General features: G+C 46.8%; 1 protein-coding gene across 1 annotated transcript in view; it reads right to left on the minus strand.

Moving 5' to 3' along the window:
- The window catches only part of LOC116532793 (zinc finger protein 555), an 86,542-nt gene that overhangs the window by 46,416 nt on the left and 16,443 nt on the right, over positions 1-23,683 (minus strand). The gene's annotated exons all lie outside the window — the stretch shown is intronic.

The following is a 23,683-nucleotide window of genomic DNA, read 5'->3' on the forward strand; positions in this document are numbered from 1 at the left end:
AGTCTTGTTCTGTCACCCAGGCTGGAGTGCAAGGGCACGCTCTCAGCTCACCACAACCTTCACCTCTTGAGTTCAAGCAATTCTCCTGCCTCAGCCTCCTAAGTAGCTGGGGTTACAGGTGTGCGCCACCACACCCGGCTAGTTTTTGTATTTTTAAGAAGAGACAGGGTTTCACCACGTTGGTCAGGCTGGTGTCAAACCCCTGACCTCGTGATCAACCCACCTCAGCTGGGATTACAGGCGTAAGCCACTGCACTGGCTTATGTATTTAATAATACATAATCAAACATAATAATTGAACACACACTGAAAGATTGTATACGGCTCTAACTAACAGAAAGTTCCCACGGTGTGCCTGATAAGCCAGTACTGTCTTCATTTTTCTCATGAATGATAAGGTTTATCTCACGAAGACTACTAGGTCAAGGTAGTCTTCACTGACGTGGTAGGCAAACATTCCACTGTGTTCTTTCGTTTGTTTTTGAGACAGATTCTTGCTCTGTCGCCCAGGCTGGAGTGCAGTGGTGCAATCTGGGCTCACTGCAACCTCCGCCTCCTGGATTCAAGTGATTCTCCTGCCTCAGCCTCCCGAGTATCTGGGACTACACGCACACGCCACCACACCCAGGTAGTTTTTGTATTTTTAGTAGAGACTGGGTTTCACCGTGTTGGCCAGGCTGGTCTTGAACTCCTAACATCAGGCGATCCTCCTGCCTCGGCCTTCCAAAGTGTTGGGATTACAGACGTGAGCCACCGCATCCAGCCTAAAAATAGTTTTTACCAGTAAAATAGAAAGGTGCAGTAAAAGCAACATGTAAGTAATATCCAGTTTGGAACACACACGGCCAGTCAGAAAATGCCAACAAACACCAACATTTCATTGGTATAATGGCCTCACATAGCGTAACAAAAGATTATATAAAAATTAAAGATAATACATATTAAAATACATTTCAAATCACCCATGGGTACAATACACTCTAGATGAAAAGAGAAACATTATCAATTTACCAGAAAAAAAAAACATTATGTACCGAAATCTATGTACTATAGATGAGACAGGACTTTCAGAATTCTCACCTGAACTTTATCTGCAAGAGAATTGAAAGTTCATTTGCCAGAGGTCCAGTTAGGATTTGGTGCTGATAAAGGCAATCCCATATCAATCAATGTCATGATGCGAATTCTTCTCCTGGTGTGAATTTTCTGAACCATGATATTTGAATTAATTTGCACAGCTTAGATTGGTAGGGTTTCTTTCCAGTGACTTCTCACATGACCTTGAAAGGCTTTGGGACAACTGACAGTTTTCCCATATTGTTCACCTTTAGAAGGCTTCTCTCCAATCTGCATTCTTACATTTTTTGTTAGGATTCACTCAGGGTATTTGGCAAAGAATAAAGGGAAATTTTAGGGAAAGTATAAGAGTATAGTCTCACATGTTTTGGAAGGCCAAAAGGTTTTCTTTGTTGTTGTTGTTGGGTTTTTTTGTTTGTTTGTTTGTTTTTTGAGACGGAGTTTCACTCTTGTTACCCAGGCTGGAGTGCAATGGCGCAATCTCGGCTCACCGCAACCTCCGCCTCCTGGGTTCAGGCAATTCTTCTGCCTCAGCCTCCTGAGTAGCTGGGATTACAGGCACGCACCACCATGCCCAGCTGATTTTTTGTATTTTTAGTAGAGACGGGGTTTCACCATGTTGACCAGGATGGTCTCGATCTCTTGACCTCGTGATCCACCCGCCTCGGCCTCCCAAAGTGCTGGGATTACAGGCGTGAGCCACCACGCCCGGCCGGCCAAAAGGTTTTCATTAAAGAATGGGACAGGCTGAAGGCAGCCAGCTCCTACGTTAGAGCATTAGGTCATCGGGTGAAGATCAGGGATAATAAAAGCTTCCCCAGTTACGTCTGTTTACCCCACATTCCTTTGTCTCTATTTGTTTACTCATGTAAACTTGGTGCCACGTGGCCCTCTCAGAGGAAGGTCAAAGGGGAATTGCCCGTTAATGCTGTTTGTTATGGGCCCCACAACCAAAACCTTTATCATCCGTAAAATCACTCTTGAAACCATGTGAATTATCCACAAGCGTGCTGACTTAGAGCCTCTGTTATTAAATCTATACTGAATGAATGCAAGGAGGAACAGCTAGCACAGGGGCGGGGGGCTGCCATCACCCTCTCAGAGCAGTGACAACCTCCCTGGCCCGCTCCATCACCGTACTCTCGTGAGTGGATGTCATTCATCTGTCGTGGAGACAGGCTTTCCAGGACAGACCCCCTCCGGTGGCATCAACGTCTCAATTTTTGGAGGAGGGAATCCCCATGGAAGGCTTTTCCACACTGCCTGCATTGAGAGCTTCCTCTCCAGCATGCTTTCTCTCGTGCTTGCGTAAAGATGAGGACCAACCATACGTCTTCCCACATGTTTCACATTTATGGACTTTCTCTCTCCTTTGCGGCCTGAGATTGGTGGCGCGGGGAGGCCTGACGGAAGGCTTTCCCATGCTGCCTCCACTAACAGGTTTCTTTGTAGCATGGATTCTCGCATGCTTGTGTAAGGACGAGGGCCAACCAAATGCTTTCCCACATTTTTCGCACGTGTAGGGTCTCTCTCCGTTGTGAATCCTCACGTGGCGTTGAAAGGACGTCACCCAGCAGTAGGCTTTGCCACACTGCTTGCACTCATACGGTTTCCCGCCAGTGTGCACAACCACGTGGACACGGAAGGATTTCTGGCACCTGAAGGCTTTCCCACAGTGCTGGCACTCATAGGGTTTCCCTCCGGCGTGCATCATCACGTGCGCTCGGAAGGATTTGGGGCAACTGAAGGCTTTCCCACACCGCCCGCAGTCATAGGGTTTCTCTCCAGTGTGAGTCCTGACGTGTTCAGTGAGGGAGTGGGAACGGAGAAAAGCTTTCCCGCAGGATGGACACATGTAGGGTTTCTCTCCACTGTGAGTTTTCTCGTGAGTCTGTAGGTATGAAGGGCGACTGAAGGCTTTCCCGCATTCCTTGCATTTATATAACTTCTGTCCAGAGTGAGCTCTTCTGTGCCTCATCAGGGATGAAGAGTGGGTGAAGACGCTTCCACACTGACCGCATTCATACCGTTCCACACCAGTCCGATGACCCTCGCGCAGATTACGACGACAATTTCGAGTCTTTCTGAAGCTTCCTCCACGCTTACTACCTTTACCACTTTTACGTGGTCTCTCTACCCTTGGATTCCTGCTAACAATGGCAGTACGTTATTAATGGTTTATGCCTTAATAATTTCTTCATTTATATTAATGAACATTAGGATGACATTTTTGCCATTTTCTGTGCAAATGTAAGTTTTCTGTATTGTTGAAATTATTATTTTTCTTTTTTTTAAATAACCAGCTTAGGGAAGAGAAATTATTTCAAACTGGAATAAGTACTCTGGTAGAAAGTTCAGGCTGGGCATGGTGACTCATGCCTGTAATCCCAGCACTTTGGGAGGCCGAGGTGGATGGATCACTTGAGGTCAGGTGTTCAAGACCAGCCTGACCAACATGGTGAAATCCCATCTCTACTAAAAATACAAAATTAGCTGGGCATGGTGGCACATGCCTCTAATCCCAGCTATTCAGGAAGCTGAGGCAGGAGAATCGCTTGAACGCGGGAGGCAGAGGTTGCAGTGAGATGATACTGAACCACTGTACTCCAGTCTGGGCAAGACAAGCAAAACTCTGTCTCAACAACAACAAAAAGAAAAAGAAAAAAGAAAAAAAGAAAGTTCAGCCATAGCCCATTACAAAAAGAACGGTAATATGTGGGGTGCTCTGATAATTGTTTCCAACAGAATTATCTCTCTCCTTTTTTTTTTTTTTTTTCTTGAGACAGAGTCTTATTCTGTTGCCCAGCCCAGGATGGAGTGCAGAGGCACGATCTGGGCTCACTGCAACCTCCGCCTCCCAGGTTCAGGCGATTCCCCTGTCTCAGCTTCCTGAGCAGCTGGGACTACAGGTGCCCACCACCACACCCAGCTAATTTTTGTATTTTTAGTAGAGCTGGGGTTTCACCATGTTGGTCAGGTTGCCTGTGACACTGATTGTGTCAGAAACTCCTGATCTCAGGTGATCCACCTGCCTCGGCCTTGGAGTGTGCTGGGATGACAGACGTGAGCCCCTGCAGCTGTCCAGAATTACTTTTCAAACACTCAGTGTCTAAGTCCTATGAAGTAAAAAAATGGCCGGGCGCGGTGGCTCACGCCTGTCATCCCAGCACTTTGGGAGGCCGAGGTGGGTGGATCACGAGGTCAAGAGATCGAGACCATCCTGGTCAACATGGTGAAACCCCATCTCTACTAAAAATACAAAACATTAGCTGGACATGGTGGCGCGTGCCTGTAATCCCAGCTACTCAGGAGGCTGAGGCAGGAGAATTGCCTGAACCCAGGAGGCGGAGGTTGCGGTGAGCCGAGATCGCGCCATTGCACTCCAGCCTGGGTAACAAGAGTGAAACTCCGTCTCAAAAAAAGAAAAAAAGAGGGAAAATTCTCTACAAGTAAATACATTTGGAGCTAGGTTTATGAAAGCTTCTAAGCATTTCATGAAATACGATAATTCTGTGCGGGGATACGGCTGTTTTCCTTCTACGTGCAACTTACCTCAAGCGTCTCTCCTTGGTGGTGTGCTTCTCTTTAACACTACGTTCTTCCCAATTTTTTCCTAAAAGGGAGGCCCATGTATTATTTCTTATGAACTTTTTTATTTTCTGTTGAATGGATAATTTTTCTCCAGAATTATCCTGCTGTGCAGTGGAGCCACTGGCTTTACGTTGCATCTCATTACCTGAAACGAAAACGTGAACAGATATCAGGAGGAAGCCACCTGTAAGAAAGCGGGTACATTCGGGTGTGTCACTGTTCCATGAGTTCATTATTAAGAAGTACAAGAGCTCCCTCTCTGCCTTCCTGGAGCCTGTGGACGCCTGCTGGGAACGTGACTTCTGAAAGAAAATACGGCTGGAAGGTGGTGGTCCAAAGCCATTTTGGCTGCCTACAAGCAGGTCTCCAAAACCAAGCGGAGCACACAGCTCTTCTTAAAATCGAAGGTGTTGGCCGGGCGCGGTGGCTCACACCTATAATCCCAGCACTTTGGGAGGCCGAGGCGAGAGGATCACCTGAGGTTGGGAGTTTGAGACCAGCCTGACCAACATGGAGAAACCCCGTCTCTCTTTTTTTTTTTTTTTTTTTTTTGAGACAAAGTGTCATTGTGTCGTCAGGCTGGAGAGCAGTGGCACGATCTCGGCTCACTGCAACCTCCACCTCCCAGGTTCAAGCGATTCTCCTGCCTCAGCCTCCCTAGTAGCTGGGATTACAGGGGTGCACCACCACACCCAGCTCATTTTTGTATTTTTGTAGAGACAGGGTTTCACCATGTTGGCCAGACTGCTCTGAAACTCCTGACCTCATGATCCGCCCACCTCGGCCTCTCAAAGTGCTCGGATGACAGGTGTGAGCCCCTGCGCCCGGCCCATCACCAGGTTTCAAACATTAAAGCTCTCTGTGTCCCCAAATATACCCACATTGATGACACAAAAGGACCCTAAGTCTTTTCAGCAAGACAGAAAGAAAAGTACTGATCGATAAATAGATTTTTTTTTTTTTTCTTTTGAGATAGAGTCTCACTCTGACACCCAGGCTGGAGTGCAGTGGCATGATCTCAGCTCACTGCAACCTCTGCCTCCTGGGTTGAAGCAATTCCCTGCCTCAGCCTCCCAAGCAGCTGTGATTACAGGCGCCCCCTATCACACCTGACCAATTTTTGTATTTTTAGTAGAGATGGGGTTTCACCATCTTAGCCAGGTTTGTCTTGAACTCCTAACCTTGTGATCCACCCACCTCAGTCTCCGAAAGTGCTGGGATTACAGGTGTGAGCCGCTGTACCCAGGCAATAGGTAGATTTTTATTATCACAGAGAAGCTGCTGAATTTTAGGTACAGGACGACAGTGATTACAACCGTCTTATTAACCAATGTATTCTCCTTCGACACTGCAAATCCTGGAATAGGCTTAACGAGCAGAAATATTTATTCTTTTTTTTGTTGTTGGAGACAGGGTCTCAATCTGTCACCCTGGCTGGAGCTGAACTCCTTTCCTCAAGCGATTCTCCTGCCTCAGCCTCTCGATAGCTAGGACTACAGGAGCGTGCTACCACACTGGGCTAATTTTTAATTTTTTTTTTTTTTGAGACAGAGTTTTACTCTTGTTGCCCAAGCTGGAGTGCAATGGCACAACCTTGGCTCACCACAACCTCTGCCTCCTGGGTTCAAGTGATCTCCTGTCTCAGCTTCCCGAGTAGCATGTGCCACTAAGCCCAGCTACTTTTGTATTTTTAGCAGAGATGGGATTTCTCCATATTGGTCAGGCTGGTCTTGAACGCTCGACCTCACGTAATCTGCCCGACTCAGCCTCCCAAAGTTCTGGGATTATAGGCGTGAGCCACCACACCCAGCCAATTCTTAATTTTTTTTGTAGAGACGTGGTCTCACTGTGTTACCCGGGCTGGTCTCCAACTCCTAATCTCAAGTGATCCTCCTGTCTTAGCCTCCCAAAGCACTGGAGATACAGGCACGAGCCACTGCACGCAGACAAAACATCAATGATCTAATAAGCAAGGGCAGAAATGATGGAACCGTACCTACTGAGGCCAGGTTCTGGAAGGTTTCCAGCATCACATCTCTGTAGAGTTTCCTCTGAGCAGGATTCAGCAAAGCCCACTCATCCAGAGTAAATTCCACAAGCAAGTCTTCAAAGACCACTGCGTCCTAAAACAGACCACATGTGTGTACATGAGGATGGTGAAACTCACAGCACTGGGGGCGTGAACTCAGTTCGTAGGACATTCACACAAGATCCTGTAGTCCCCCAACATCCAGGAAGACTCAGTCATGGCCGGGCGTGGTGGCTCACGCCTGTAATCCCGGCACTTTGGGAAGCTAAGGCAGGCAGATCACCCGAGGTCGGGAGTTTCAGACCAGACTGCCCAAGATGGAGAAACCCCATCTCAACTAGAAATACAAAATTACCTGGGTGTGGTGGTATGTGCCTGTAATCCCAGGTACATGGGAGGCTGACGCAGGAGAATCACTTGAACCCAGTTGGTGGAGGCTGTAGTGAGCTGAGATTGTGCCATTGCACTACAGCCTGGGTGACAAGAGTGAAAACTCCATCTCAATATATATATATATATATATCTCTGATGATAAGAACATGTAAGATTTACACTCTTAGTACATTTCTTTTTTTTTTTTTTTTTTTGGTATAAGTGATCTAGAGATAATTTTTGTGTTTGTTTGTTTGAGATGGAGTCTTGCTCTGATGCCCCAGGTCAGAGTCCACTGCGGTGATCTCGGCTCACTGCAACCTCCACCTCCCGGGTTCAAGCAATTCTCCTGCCTCAGCCTCCCGGGTAGCTGGGACTACAGGCACGCGCCACCACACCAGGCTATTTTTTATATTTTTAGTAGAGACGGAGTTTCACCATGTTGGTCAGGCTGGTCTCATGCTCCTGGCCTCGTGATCCGCCTGCCTCGGCCTCCCAATGTGCTGGGATTCCAGGCGTGAGCCACCGCGCCTGGCCAGGTGTGTGGTTTAAAAGGATATTCCTAGGATAAGCCTTATTTTAGTTGATATCAGAAAAATGAAATTTTTTAAAGGAAATGTAAGTCCTTGAAAATAATAACTCACTCAACGGGTTAGGTCCAAACCTTTAATGCATTAAATAAGCTACTCATTCCTGAAAATACTCATCAGTTTCAGATATTATAGAAGTAAAAAATACGATGTCACCTGCAACTTGAGTTATCAAGAGATTTGAAAATATTTTATTTTTTTCCCTAGACATATTTCAGTTTTATGGATTGTGCTTTCATAACCTTTAGCGTTTTTAGAGGATTACATTTTAAAATAGCTACCCATGGTCAGGCGCGGTGGCTCACACCTGTAATCCCAGCACTTTGGGAGGCCAAGGCACGTGGATCACGAGGTCAGGAGTTGAAGACCAGCCTGACCAACAAGGTGAAACCCCATCTCTTCTAAAAACACAAAAATTATCTGGGCGTGGTGGTGCGCACCTGTAATCCCAGCTACTCAGGAGGCTGAGGCAGGAGAATCTCTTGAACCCGGGAGGCAGAGGTTGCAGTGAGCCAAGATCACACCATTGTACTCCTGCCTAGATGACAGAGTGAGACTCCATCTCCAAAAAAAATTTTTAAATAAATAAATAAATAAGATTTCCTACATCAAAAGGTGGCTTTCCAATAAGAATAAAACCTGGCTGGGCGTGGTGGCTCACGACTGTAATCCAGGCACTTTGGGAGGCTGAGGTGGGTGGATCATGAGGTCAGGAGTTCGGGACCAGCCTGGCCAACATGGTAAAAGCCTGTCTCTACTAAAGATACAAAAATTGGCTGGGTGTAGTGGTGCCTGCCCATAATCCCAGGTACTCGGGAGTCTCAAAAAAAAAAAAAAAAAAAAAAAGAAAAGAAAAAAGAAAACGAATAAAAACTATTAAACAGCAAGCTATGATGTATATAAATTTCTCTTGATTTAAGGTAAATGCATGCACAATTTAAAAAATCCATCGGACCTTTCTTCGTCGTTGTTGAGATGGGGGGGCACTGTATTGCCCAGGCTGGCCTTAAACTCTTGGGCTCAAGCAATCCTCCCACCTCAGCCTCCCAAGTAGCTAAAACTACAGACACATGCCACCAATTCTGGCTTGAAATATCCGTAAGACATTTTATGTATGTATGTATTTATTTGTATATTTATTTATGACATGGAGTCTCACTCTGTCACCCAGCCTGGAGTGCAGTGGTGCAATCTCGGCTCACTGTAAACTCTGTCTCCCAGGTTCAACTGATTCTCCTGCCTCAGCCTCCCAAGTAACTGGGATTACAAGTGTGTGCCACCACACCCAGCTAGTGTGTGTGCGTGTGCGTGTGTGTGTGTTTGAGACAGAGTCTTGCTCTTGTCACCCAGGCTGGAGTGCAGTGGTGCTATCTCAGCTCACTGCAACCTCCACCTCCCAGGTTCAAGCGATTCTCCTGTCTCAGCCTCCTGAGTAGCTGGGATTACAGGTGCGGGCCACTTCACCTGGCTAATTTTTTTACTTTTAGTAGAGACAGGGTTTTGCCATGTTGGCCAGGCTGATCTCAAACTCTTGACCTCAGGTGATCTGCTTACCTTGGCCAATTTTTTGGTGTTTTTAATAGAAATGGGGTTTCACCATGTGGACCAGGCTGGTCTTGAACTCCTGACCTCAGGTGATCCACCATTCTCGGCCTCCCAAAGTGCTGAGATTACAGGCGTGAGCCACCACGCCCAGACCCCAGTTCATGTTCTTCACTTGTGTTGAATCCCCATAGATATTTTATTTTATATATAAATGCTATATAAAATATAAAATATATTTACTTATAAACATTTTATATATAATTTATATAAATATATAAATTAAGTAAATATATACTATATATAAATTTACATGCATATAAATAGGTTATTTGGGTACATGAGTAAACTCTTTAGTAGTTATTAGTGAGATTTTGGTGCACCCAGCACCCAAGATGTACACACTGCACCCTATTTGTAGTCATTTATCCCTCACCCGCCTCCCACGCTTCCCCCCAAGTCCCCAAAGTCCACTGTGTCATTCTTATGCCTTTGCGTCCTCATAGCTTAGTTCCCACATACCAGTCAGAACGTACGATGCTTGGGTTTGATTCCTGAGTAATATATATGTATATGAATTAAATAAATATGTTTATAGTATATAGTAAATGTATTTGATATATTTGTTATATATATATAAAATACATATCTATAATTTATTTATTTATTAAGATGGAGTTTTGATCATGGCCCCCCAGGCTGGAGGGCAGTGGTGGGATCTCAGCTCACTGCAACCTCGGCCTCCTGGGTTCAAGCGACTCTCCTGCCTCTGCCTCCTGAGTAGCTGGGACTACAGGGGTGTGCTACCACAGCAGGTTAATTTTTGTATTTTAAAGTAGAGACATGGTTTTCATGTCAGTCAGGCTGATCTCGAATTTCTAAAGTCAGGTGACCTGACCACCTTGGCCTCCCAAAGTGCTGGGAGACATATACAGACCAACGCACACACACATGAAAGGAAGGGGGTCTTGCTGTGTTGCCCAGGCTGCTTTCAAACTCCCAGACTCAAGCCATCCTCCCACGTTAGCCCCCTGAGTAGCTGGGACTAAGGGCGCACCCCCATGCCTGGCTAATGTGTATATTTTTTGTAGAGAGAGGGTGCCACCATGTTGTCCAGGCTGGTCTGAAACTCCTGGGGTCAAGTGATCCTCCTGCCTCAGCCTCCCAAAGTGCTGGGGTCACAGGCATGAACCACCACTCCTGGACCCCCATGGATATTTTAAATGACATAAACTCATTGTCTGGAGAATCTAGTAAATCCCATACTGGCCAACATGGTGAAGCCCTGTCGCTACTAAAAATACAAAAATAGCCGGGCGCGGTGGCTCACGCCTGTAATCCCAGCACTTTGTGAGGCCAAGGCAGGTGGATCACGAGGTCAAGAGATTGAGGCCATCCTGGCCAACATAGTGAATCCCCATCTCTACTAAAAATACAAAAATTAGCTGGGTGTGGTGGTGTGCACCTGTAGTCCCAGCTACTCGGGAGGCTGAGGCAGAATTGCTTGAACCTGGGAGACGGAGGTTGCAGTGAGCCCAGATTGCGCCCCTGCACTCCAGCCTGGTGCCTGGCGACAGAGTGAGACTCTGTCTCAAGAAAAAAAAAAAAGAAGAAAACCCACAAGTGTCTATTCCATTCAGAAATAAAGCTGTCATTCAGTTATTTCCATGATAATAAAAAATGATTTGTAAACAATCAACATTTTAACACTTTTAGGTGGATGAAATAGGACTTTGCATTAAACTCTGAAATCAAAATAATAAAAGAACAGAGGCCTGGCGAGGTGGCTGATGCCTGTAATCTCAATACTTTTGCTGAGGAGGGTGGATCACCTAAGGTCAGGAGTTCAAGACCAGCCTGGTCAACATGGTGAAACCCGTCTCTACTAAAAAGAATACAAAACTTAGCTGGGTGGGGTAGCTCACACTTGTACTCCCAACGATTTGGGAGGCTGAGGTGGGCAGATCACCTGAGGTCAGGAGTACGAGATCAGGCTGGTCAACACAGTAAAACCCTGTCTCCAGTAAAAACAGAAAAATTAACCAGTTGTGGTGGCACGTGCCTGTAGTCCCAGCTACTTGGGAGGCTGAGGCAGGAGACTCGCTTGAACCTGGGAGGCAGAGGTTGCAGTGAGCCGAGTTCAAGCCACTGCACTCAAGTCTCAGTGACAGAGCAATACTCCAACTCAGAAATAAAAATAAAAAATAAATAAAAGAACGGAACCGGTCGGGTGCAGTGGCTTACATCTGTAATCCCAGCACTTTGGGAGGCCGAGGCCCCTGAATCATGAGGTCAGGAGATCAAGACCATCCTAGCCAACACGGTGAAACCCCGTCTCTACTAAAACTACAAAAAATTAGCTGGGCATGGTGGCGCACGCCTGTAATCCCAGCTACTCAGGTGGCTGAGGCCGGAGAATCACTTGAACCTGGGCGGTGGAGGTTGCGATGAGCCGTGTTCGCGCCACTGCACTCCAGCCAGAGCAAAACTCTGTCTCAAAAAAACTAAAGAAAAAAAAAAAACAGAATTATCATCTGTCACAAATTCCCCACGCTGGAAAAGGAGAATAACTGATATTTTAGCAAGTTTTTGTAATTCACCATATTATATATCAAAGATTTTTTGCTTGTAGGAATGTATTCATTTAGGGGGATGTCATAATAAAAGATTTTCTCTCTTTCTCTGCGGTTCCTTTTCCTGGGAGCCCTATCAAGGCTAAGCCCTGGAATCCCATTTGTCATCACCGAAAAGAAAACAACAGATGTGAGAAACTCAAGCACGTGCAAAAAGGGAACAGGAAAAAAAAAAGGCATGGAAGAGTTAGCAAATGGAATTTAAGACAAGACCTTTATTTTTTTCCTGAAATTCACCTCTTTGGAAATCTTTTATCTTTCAAACTCTATTCTTTATGTTCCATGGACTGAAAAAAAAAATGAGGCTCCAGTAACCAAATCAATCTTTAGAAGGAGACGGGCCCAGGCAGAGGCGGCTGGGCTAGAGTCAGGCCTGTGTGCCTTTGGGGTCAGGCCCGGTCATCCCTCCACGTGGGGCGCCCGCACCACCTGTCCAGCCCTCGCCCCTCCCAGGGACGTGAGCCTGGGCCCAAAGTCTGGGTCCAAAGCGCATTCTGCTTTGGGGGTTGTTGCACCGCCTAGCTAGGGTGTTTGGTTTTTTTTAATTTTTGTCCTTTGTGTTAGTTTTTCTTCCAATTAACTTTGAAACCCCTCAGGGCAGCAGTCATTTCTTTTTTTCCCTCCAACCCAGCGTCCTGACAACTACGACTTTCCAGGGAAAGAAGACTGGGTCAGGAGGGAAGTCCCCGCAGGATCCGGGGGTGACACCGGGACAGAGGCTGCCTGGGGGTCCCCGCCGGCCCCCCCTGGGAGTTTCAGCAAGTTCCGGCCGCTTCCAACCTTTCCCTTCCAGGGCTCCGGCTCAGGCTCGGCCCCCGGCCTGCACTCACCATGTCCTGCCCGTTCCTGAGTTCTGTGAGGAGCTCCCTGCGCCCCGCAGCTGCTGCAGGTGAGCCCGACAGGGACACCAGTGGTCACTCAGGGCAGGCGGGGTGGGCTCGGCAGGGAAGACTGCAACGCCCCGCCCCCAGGGCTCTGATTGGACAGTTCTCCTCTCGGCTCACCTGTGATTGGAGAGTTCACCAGTCACATCCCAAATCCCCTGATTGGACAATTCTCCAGACTCTGCCCCTGCTCTTGTGATTGGTCAGATTGCTAAGACTTGCAGGAGCTCCCTATTGGGCAGTTCTTCAGGCCCCACCCCAGCCTTCCCAATTGGTCAGGTTTCCAGGCCCCGCCCCCAGTTCCCTTGATTCAGGGTCTCCAGGCCCCACTCCACTTCCCCTGATTGAACAGTTCTCCAGGCCCGCCTCAGCTTCCTTGATTGGTCAGTTCTCTAGGATCTGCCCCCAACCCCCCGATTGACAGTTCTCCATGTTCCACCTTAGCTCCCCTGATTGGTCAGTTCTCTAGGCCCCACCCCTGCTGCCTGATTGGTCAGTTCTCAGGTCTTGGGTCCTGCAGGCAGCATCCCTCATCCACAGTGGTCTCCTTCCTGAAATGAAAATGGTACTGACTTACAGGCAAACCTGGGCCCTTTGAGTATCCCACCTGTAGAAAAAAACAGCCTCTGTCCTCAGTCTGTTACCAGATTCCATGATGATGGAGGAGGTCCCCTCTCTCTCCTGACCCGTAGACACCTGGGGAGCCCCATGAGGTCAAGTGAGTGACCAAAGAAAAGATTACCATTCCCTAACCAGGGTCAGCACAGTTGTTAGAACTGAACTCTTGAACCATTAACAACAGTCTAGCTGGCCGTGCACAGTGGCTCACACCTGTAATCCTAGCACTTTGGGAGGCCAAGGCGGGCGCATCACGAGGGCAAGAGATCGAGACCAGCTGGGCCAAACTGGTCAAACCCCGTCTCTACTAAAAATACAAAACTTAGCCAGGGGTGGTGGCGGGAGCCCACAGTTCCAGCTACTTGGGAGACTGAGGCAGGAGAATCGCTTGAACCTGGGAGGTGGAGGTTGGGGTGAGCCAAGATTGTGCCACTACACTCCAGCCTTGGCAACAAAAGCAAAACTCTGTCTCAAAAAAAAAAGAAAAGAAAAGAAAAAAAAAAAAAGATGTTATCTTTAGTTTTCCTTTTTTGAGATGGAGTCTCGCTATGTTGCTCAGGCTGGAGTGCAGTGGTGTGATCGCAGCTCACTGCAACCTCCAGCTTCCTGAGCTCAAGCAATCCTCCCACATCAGCTTCCCAGATAGCTGGACACGCACACACGCACAACCAGGCCAGGCTAATTTCTTTTTTCTTTTTTTTCTTTTTTTTTTTTTTTTTTTGGAGAGACAGGATTTTGCCATGTCGCTGGTCTCGAACTCCCAGGCTCAAGTGATCCTCCTCCTGCCTCAGCCTCCTCAAGTGCTAGGCTTAGGCTTACAAGCCAGAGCCACCATGCCTGGCCATCTTTAGTTTCTACAGGGGAACTGAGCATCCCATCATTCTAGCTTCCTTGGATATTGTTTAGGCTACTGTTATCTTCTTGCTTATCAAGTTGCTTATTTATTTCTTGGGGCTAAGTGACGGAAATTTCCCTTGAAGAAACTGGAGATTTAAAAAAATTTCTGTGCTTGGGAGACCCGCAGGCCCCGAAGAGGGAGTCCCTGCTACACCTCACACCCACCCGCAAACCTCCTCTTGACACAAGTGTGCTCATTTTCTGATAATTGCACATACTTTTAGGGCCATCACAGGATCTCAGGCACTGCCTCAGGCACACGTCATCCTGTCAACTCAAATAAATCATGAAGCCATCAGAAAACGTGCAGAACACTCCAGCCACATGCAGCAGAATGCAAATGCTTTAGATACTTTCCCTGAGGGCAGCACTCCCAGACACGACCGCTGATGAGCGCTTGGTTCGGGACCATTTTTGGCCAGCCAGAGAGTTATGTTCCCTTAAAGAGGCTGCCGCCTGCATGTGGTTACTACAAAGCTTTCACAAATAACCAATGAGACAATGGACTAAAATGGTCTAAAACATTACTGAAATATTTGAAAAGATGCCATGGAACGCCAATGACACATTTTCCTGGCTCTCTCCCATGCCACAAGATGACTGCATCTGAATGCTCTTTCAAGACCTTCTTTTTATTTTTTTGAGATGGAGTCTCACTCTGTCGCCCAGGCTGGAGTGCAGTGGCATGATCTTGGCTCACTGCAGCCTCCGCATCCCAGGTTCAAGCAATTCTAATTCTAAGCCTCTTGAGTAGCTGGGACTACAGTCTCCTGCCACCACACCTGGCTAATTTTTGTATTTTTAGTAGAGACGGGATTTCACTTTGTTGGCCAGGCTGGTCTCAAACTCCTGACCTCAGGTGATCCGCCCGCCTTAGCGCTCCAAGGTGCCGGGATTACAGGCGTGAGCCACCACACCCAGCCTAAAAATAGAGAGTAACTGAAACATCAGTCACTGGAAGTCACTAGAACATCACTTCTGGTTGCATCCTCTTCAGAGGATGAGTCTCAGGGAAAACAGAAAGCTTGAGGTTTGGTCTGAGGGCACGGGAATAAAAACACCTTTCTCCTTATCGTGTATGATGGCATTACATTTATGTAACAAATCTCCACCTAGAAAGTTTTCCAGTGAGGCTTCGGAAACTAGAACGCTATGATGAGCGTTAAGCAAGACTGAGGCTGTTGGCGTGGCCTGAGATGGGGTACTGAAACGAGTCACCTCAAGACTCAGACAGCTTCAACAGAATTAAAAGGGACAGGAAAGATGAGTACTCTGAGAAGCTGGTGGAGAAAGTCGGACCAATGTCAATTTAGAAGGCTAGTTTCTGATCCTCTATTTGAAATTTAATGGCAGGTTTTGGGGTGCAACAGAGGGTTGGCTGGCCTCCATCAATCACTAGGGACTTGAGTCAAAACTCCTGATGCATTTTATATGCTCCCATATCTGAAAATACTTTCCTATTTAAAAGCCAGTGGAAGTACAAACTCTGATATTATTTACTGACAAAACAAATTGAAGAAAACATTCATGTTTTATGATTTACAAAAAGTACTGGCCACTTTCATAAAAATTAGTTTAAAGGATTACCATGTAGAAAACAGGCTTCCTGTTAATAATTCCAATCATTTGGTTTATAAAGTATTTTAAAATAAAATATAGCTGTTATGTGTTTGTTTGAGACAGGGTTTGAGTTGGGGTCTTGCTCTTATTCCGAGGCTGAAGTGCAGTGGCACGATCACGGCTTACTGCAGCCCTGACCTCCTGGGCCCAGGCGATCCTCCAGCTTCAGCCTCCTGAGTAACTGGGACTACAGGTGAGCACCACCATACTCGGCTAATTTTCGTATGTTTTGCACAGATGGGGTTTCTTCAAGTTGCCCAACCTGGTCTTGAATTCCTGAGCTCAAGGAATCCGCCTACCTCGGCCTTGTAAAGTGCTGGAATTACAGGTGTGAGCCTCTGGGCTCTGCCCAATTGCTGTTTTTTAAATAAACAATGAACGCCAAACTTTAGAAAATCAATTTGAGGCTAGGTATGTTGGCTCACGCCTGTAATCCCAGCACTTTGGGAGGCCAAAGTGGGCAGAGGATCATTTGAGATCAGGGGTTCAAGACCAGTCTGGTCAACATAGTGAAATCCCATCTCCACTAAAAATACAAGAAAATTCACCGGGCATGGTGGCACACACCTGTAATCATAGCTACTTGGGAGGCTAAGACACGAGAATTGCTTGAACCTGGGAGGCAGAGGTTGCAGTGAGTCAAGATCACGCCACTGCACTCTAGCCTGAGCAACAGAGCAAGACTCTGTCCCCACCCTAACCACCCCCCCAAAAATTTACTCAAACTTACCAAATAAACTTTGAAACTTTTTTGGTTTTTTTTTTTTACTATATTTTGGAAGAATTTAATAGTACAATAAATATATGCCTCTCAAAGCTTAAGTACAATTCATTAATAACTCTGAGCCTTTATATTTCATCACACAAAGACTGGAAAACACAGACACAGAAACACCACAGCCGTGCAGTGAGACACATGGACATTCAGACACTCCTTCCTGAAGACAGGGACCACCACCAGGACACACAGAACCGCCCAGACACACCAATATATGTCCCCACAGAATCCCCCAGACTTTATCGCTAGGAAAAACAGGTGGACACACCCAAGCACCCTCAGGAGAACCCTGGAGGTAGTAACAGACTACCCCACCGACACCCACAGTCCACACCCTCTGCACCCCTTTCCCCATCTTTGTCTTCTTAGGTATTACCACTGTCCATACAACGTGTACTTGACTTGCACCCCTCGTTTTTTCGTTTTGTTTTTTGTTCCCTACCACATTAGCTTCAAGGGAACAAGGATATTTTGTCACTTCTGTTCACTGCAGCGCCGAGGACACCACGTAGGTGATGCACATCAAGGCATGTTACAAATGAATTAACTGTCTGTGTTCTGGCTTCTGTAAAACCTGTTAGCTGCTGCCTCCATTTGGATGCATAAAAAGTACCCCATTTTCTTTCCCCTTTGCTCAGCTTTGGGATACTAATCCGCTGAGCTGGTGGCAATCTTAATAAAATCCTCCAGTTAGGCTGGGCGCGGTGGCTCACGCCTGTAATCCTGGCACTTTGGGAGGCCGAGGTGGTTGGATCACCTGAGGTCAGGAGTTCAAGACCAGCCTGGCCATCATGGTGAAACGCCATCTTAAAAAAATAATAAATAAAATCCTCCTGTTTCACCCAGTGGGGTCTCTCCAGTCTCCTAAATATTCTGCAACAGCGGGAGCCTTCCTGAGCCCCGTCTACATAAGAACCTGAGAACGGGGAGCCCGAGTCCCGGACATGACAAGAGTCAGGATGCTGTAGCCCGTCACACGGCTCAAAGTTCTAAGAATCAGCTCCTCACTACCAGACCCAGGGAGTTGGGACATCGCTGGTACCATTTCCTTGCTCAGCTGCCATGTCCTTTTTTTTTGCGGTCACCTCTGACGTCACCATATTCACACCTTCTACTTGCCGTGGATGTTCCCTTGAACAATCGGGGTCCTTCCGGTCTGTCGTGTGCGCTCAAGGACATCTGCCATTATAGGATGGAGGCATCTGAAGCTCAGGCTGTCTCACCGCCACGTACACGCTACATCCGGGGTCCACCACGCCGGAAGTGAGGAGGCCACGAGGAGCGCTTCTGCCACTTCCGGTACCACGTTTGCGGTCTCTACTTCTTACACGGTCGCCCACCTGCTTGCCTGAGTGCGCCTGCGCACTGCATCGAAGGCAGAAATTCCCAGGCCGCTCCAAAGCACAGCTCTTTTAGACGCCAGCTGGTGTTGTAGCCTGCAGGGCGGGGCTTCTGGAGACTGAGGGGCCAATGGGCTGAGGCCTTGTGCGGTGGGGGCTGCGCCTGAGAGAAGTGCGCATGCGCTCTGGCGAGGCCTCAGTAAGACCCACCGTGGAGTGTGGGGAGGAGGCGGGTAAGGAGCTTGGGGCGCGATGGGCACCTCCCGGTGTCACAACCTGAGTGCGCAGATCAGTCACGTCACGTGACTGTGAGACAGTGGGAGGAGTGCCTGTTTGCCCGCCTGTAGGTGGGTCTCAGCCGGGCGTCTTTGTGATGTCACGGGAGATGTTGACACTCTGGGGCGTGTGATTTGTGCTTATGGATTGATGGAGCAGCAGGGGCTGCTGTGGCCGACGGGCGGGTGTCTCCACCGCAAGAGCTCTGCCACTGCTTCTTCCACCCCACCTCGTAACGTGGGGCTGCCACGTGTTCCCAACAGCAAGAGGAGTTTGGGGATCCATAAAGACGTTTCCCAGCATGGAGACGCAGGGCTGAGTTCGAGGTGGGAACTCTGATGTTGGAAATGGCCGCATGAAAGGCGCCAGAAGACAAGATGCGGATACCCCTTGTCTGAAGACAAGATCACAATCACGATACCCTCCAGGCAGGGGGATTCCCGGGAAGAGGTGTAGGGTCCCCGTTTGATGTTTCAGAACCACAATAGTCCCAAAGATCTGATGGAAAGAACCTGGTAAACTCAAAGACAGATTCTGGAAGACCTCCCTTTTCTGTGTATGAGATGAAGTCAGGTATGGCCCTTGTGTGTATTTCAAAACTTCAGACACGGGGGCCGGGCGCGGTGGCTCAAGCCTGTAATCCCAGCACTTTGGGAGGCCGAGGCGGGTGGATCACGAGGTCAAGAGATCGAGACCATCCTGGTCAACACGGTGAAACCCCGTCTCTACTAAAACTACAAAAAAATTAGCTGGGCATGGTGGCGCGTGCCTGTAATCCCAGCTACTCAGGAGGCTGAGGCAGGAGAATTGCCTGAACCCAGGAGGCGGAGGTTGCGGTGAGCCGAGATCGCGCCATTGCACTCCAGCCTGGGTAACAAGAGCGAAACTCCGTCTCAAAAAAAAAAAAAAAAAAAAAACTTCAGACTGTTTCAAACAGGGCCTGACGAGGCACAAGTCCTTGTCACTCAGACCTGCCTTCCTCCAGAGAAGAGTCCCAAGATGGTGGGGGAAAAGGTTTTTTTTTTTTTTTTTTGAGACAGTCTTGCTCTGTTGCCCAAGTTGGAGTGTAGTGGCACAATCATGGTCCCTTCAGGTCTCAGGTGATCCTCCCACCTCAGCTTGCCAAGTAGCTGGAACCACAGACGTGCACCACCAAGCCTGGCTCACTTTTTTTTTTTTTTTTTTTTTGTAGAATTGAGGTCTCGCTATGTTGCCCAGACTGGTCTCGAACTCCTAACCTCAAGTGATCCTCTTGCCTCAGTCTCCCAAAATGTTGAGATTACAGGCACGAGTCACTGCGCCCAGCTAGGGAAAAGTCTTCTTGCAGACTTATATATCAAGTTTCAGGACAGTTTTGAATTCCTTTTTTTTTTTCCAGACAGGGTCTTGCTCTGTTGCCCAGGGTAGAGTGCAGTGCACGATCACAGTTTCACTGCAGCCTCGACGACCTCGCCACAAACGATCCTCCCGCCTCAGCTTCTCTGAGTGCTGGGATGATAGGCATGTGCCACCGCACCTGGTCTTGAGTTCCTTAACATACTCAAAGCATTTTTATTGTTTGTTAACTTTAAAATTTACATACAGCAAAATTTGCTATTTTAAGAGTAGCCTTATGAGTTTTCATAAATGCTTGTTTACACCACTACAATCATGAGAGAACACTCTTACGCCCCTTTGTACTCAAACCCCCCACTTCTTTTTCCTTTTTGTGGAGAACGGGGTCTCGCTATATTGCCCAGGCAGGTCTCAAACTCCTGGCTCAAGCTATCCTCCCGCCTCTGCATCCCTAAGAGCTGGGATTACAGGCGTGAGCCACTGCGCCTGGCCCCAATCCCCCACTTCTAACCAGTGATGTGTTCGTTTATCTTTGCCTTTTCCATGTCTTATAAAAGGAATACCATAGAGCCTTAGGAGTCTTTTCGTAAAATTTGATACCGTTTGTAAAACTGAGTAATTACACCTACTTTCCAGTGTTCTAAATTTAAGTTATGACAATAACCAGTACAACTTAAGCACAGATTAATCCTTCAAACTTGATTCCATCATCTTGAGCTACATGAATGTACAAGACTCTGTGTTCCCTGTGCTTAAGTTTCTTCAGCTAAGAGGGAATGATGGGTAAGGGGGTGTTAGATACAGCTGACTGTGAAACCACATTAATGTACGGAGCGCTATGAAAACATAGGATAACATGGAAAGTCATGGAGATTACTGAATATTGTCTGCCCTTTAAGACAACTCTAAGGTGTTACATGTGTCTCCTCTTCCCTAGTCAGTTCTGGAAGTTCAGAGGTTGAAATGATACCTGGGAAAACTTAAATAGGATTGTGGGACTTTCTGGCTCATTAAAACTAGAAGCTTCTGCTTCCTTTGCCCTATAAAACATGTGAAAAATTTTCTCAATTGAGGATGTCAAACATGTCTTCTTTGGTTCTGGGGCTCACCTCTAAACCACAGAAATGATCAAACATTCCCTTCTTCTCCCCAATGTGACTGGCTGATGCTGCTTTACTGATTAGTTTTCAGCTCCACTTAACTTCTGCTTTGTAGATGAGAACTTTGGGGGTTCCCAGAGAATTATATTCATGACCTGAGATTATCCAATCTGGACCAAATCCTGGCTCCCTTGAACACTAACCAAAATCACAGAACATAAGACCAAATCTGATAGTAAATGCTTTTAAAACACCCTCTGACTGAAATAACCCACAGCCCTTTCTTGACCATGTGTTCAAATTTCAATTCAACACAGCGAATTTTCTTTTGACTACCAGTGCGATTCTGGTGGTTTCTGGGTAGAGGGCATTGACAAGACCATTATTTATGCTTTTTAATTGTTATTAAACACAAGCAAGAAATCATTTTAGGCCAGGCCCGGTGGCTCACGCCTGTAATCCCAGCACTTTGGGAGGCCAAGGTGGGAAGATCACCTAAGGTCAGGAGTTGAAGACCAGCCTGGTCAACTTGGCGAAACCCTGTCTCTACTAAAAATACAAAAATTAGCTGGGTGTGGTGGTGCATGCCTGTAATCCCAGCTACTGGGGAGGCTGAGGCAGGAGAATCACTTGAACCCGGGAGATGAAGGATGCAGTGGGCTGAGGTCATGCCACTGCACTCCAGCCTGGGCAACAGAATGAGACTCTGTCTCAAAAAAAGAAAAAAATCATTTTAATGGCAAATGGTGTTAAGTATATAGCAATTTAAAATAACATTTATATGACAAAGAAGACCCTGTATTTGTATACACCTGGTAATAATGATTCAAAATGTAACATGCTTAAATTAACAAAATTACAAAGTTGACTTGAAATCCATTATCTCGGTAAACAAAAAATAACATTTCTTAGTGTTATGTGTTGAATTGGGGCCCCAAAATTTTTATGTTGAAATTTTAATCTCTAGTACTTCAGTATGTGGAAAGAGAGTTGCTGCCAACATAATTTAAGGTAAAATCATACTGGAGTGGGGCCTAAGGTGATGAGTGGTGTGTACGTATAAAAATACAGGCCGGGCGCGGTGGCTCAAGCCTGTAATCCCAGCACTTTGGGAGGCCGAGGCGGGTGGATCACGAGGTCAAGAGATCGAGACCATCCTGGTCAACATGGTGAAACCCCGTCTTTACTAAAAATACAAAAAATTAGCTGGGCATGGTGGCGCGTGCCTGTAATCTCAGCTATTCAGGAAGTTGAGGCAGGAGAATTGCCTGAACCCAGGAGGCGGAGGTTGCGGTGAGCCGAGATCGCGCCATTGTGCTCCAGCCTGGGTAACAAGAGCGAAACTCCGTCTCAAAAAAAAAAAAAAAAAAAAAAAATACTGCTGCATGGAGACATATATATACAGGGAGAATGCCATGTGAAAATTAGAGTTGTGCTACCATGAGCTAAGGAACTACCCGAAGCTAGCTGAGTTCTGACACGGAGCCTTCCCTAGCATTTTCAGAAAAAGCACGGTCCTGCCAATGCCTTGTTTCTAGATTTCTGGCTCCAGAACTGAGAAACAAAGTTAGTTTTCCTCTGTCACCCAATTTTTGTACTTTGTTGTGGCAGCCCTGGGAAATTATAGAGTCTAGGCCACTAATTTCAAAGCACAGTACATAGGATACTTCTTTTTCTTTTCTTGCTTTCAAAATGGAGTCTTTCTCTGTCACCCAGGCTGGAGTACAACAGTGTGATCTTGGCTCACTGTAAACTCTGCCTCCCGGGTTCAAGCGATTCTCCTGCCTCAGCATCCCAAGTAGCTGGGATTATAGGCACTCACCTCCAGGCCTAGCTGATTTTTGTATTTTTAGTAGAGATGGGGTTTCACCATATTGACCACGCTGGTCTCGAACTCCTGACTTCAAGTGATCTGCCCACTTCAGCCTCCCAAAGTGCTGGGATTACAGGCGTGAGCCACTGTGCCTGACTAAATGGGATATTTCTAAGAAATATCTAAAGAAGCTTTTCCTTGAAACAAAATCCACATTATTTTAATGATACATAGTCAAATCTAATAATTTAACCCACATCAGGAAACTGCATTTAGTTCTGAGTAGTAGAAATCTTCCTAAATCTGGTATCTGAGGAAGGTATTTTCTTTCACATAGGACAGGGCTGGCACCCTTGTACAAAATTAAAAAAACAAAAAATGCAATAGGGTACAAAGTCCCCTGTGTTGTTTTTCTTCTTTGGCTGCAACACTGTGGCGTTTGTGGTGGAACTGGGATCACAGAGTCACTGGAAGTATTAAGAGAACAAGGTATTCACCATATAAATTAGATCCTATGCAAATATGTTAAGATCTACAGAATGGGAGAATCAGCAGCTCCGAGACGGGCAAACAAGACAGTCTGTATCCATGGTCAAGAGGTCATGTAGATTTTCTGAAAAATCCTGACTGCAGGTGATTGACCACACAGGCATATCCCTGATACCAAGTTCATGCAGAGGTCTGTAGAAGACTATGCCTCTGACAAAAAGTGGAAATCAAGTACTCTTGACTGGCAGGAACAAGGATCTGGAAAACAAGCTGAAGGCTGATGTTTGCGAAGTCCCATGCATCTGTCCGCCTCCATTTACTGTGACCCCAAAAGCTCAGTGATGACTTCACTTCTTCATTCAAAATTTCATTCAGGTTATTGCTATTGGTAAACTTGGACATGGAATCATAAAGGAAATACAGTCCAGAAAATGCAGTTCCTAACATTACCCACAATGACATAACAATGCAGAACTATCTGCAGCTCTAGCTGTTTCTGTTGTATCAGGAGTCAAAGCCTAGTGTCCAATTCACAATCACAAGCAGAGAGAAATGGTAAGGGGCCAACATTAAAAACGACAATTCATTTGAGACTACACTCTTTAAACAACTTGGCATAATTAAAAAATTCTGCCGACTACTTCTTAGAAAGAAGATGGAATAAGGCTCCTCTGGCCAAACAATACAAACACTCCAAGG

The sequence above is a fragment of the Sapajus apella genome, unplaced genomic scaffold, assembly GCF_009761245.1.
Source record: "Sapajus apella isolate SASKATOON/1434 unplaced genomic scaffold, GSC_monkey_1.0 scaffold77, whole genome shotgun sequence".
NCBI classification, from domain to species: domain Eukaryota; kingdom Metazoa; phylum Chordata; class Mammalia; order Primates; family Cebidae; genus Sapajus; species Sapajus apella.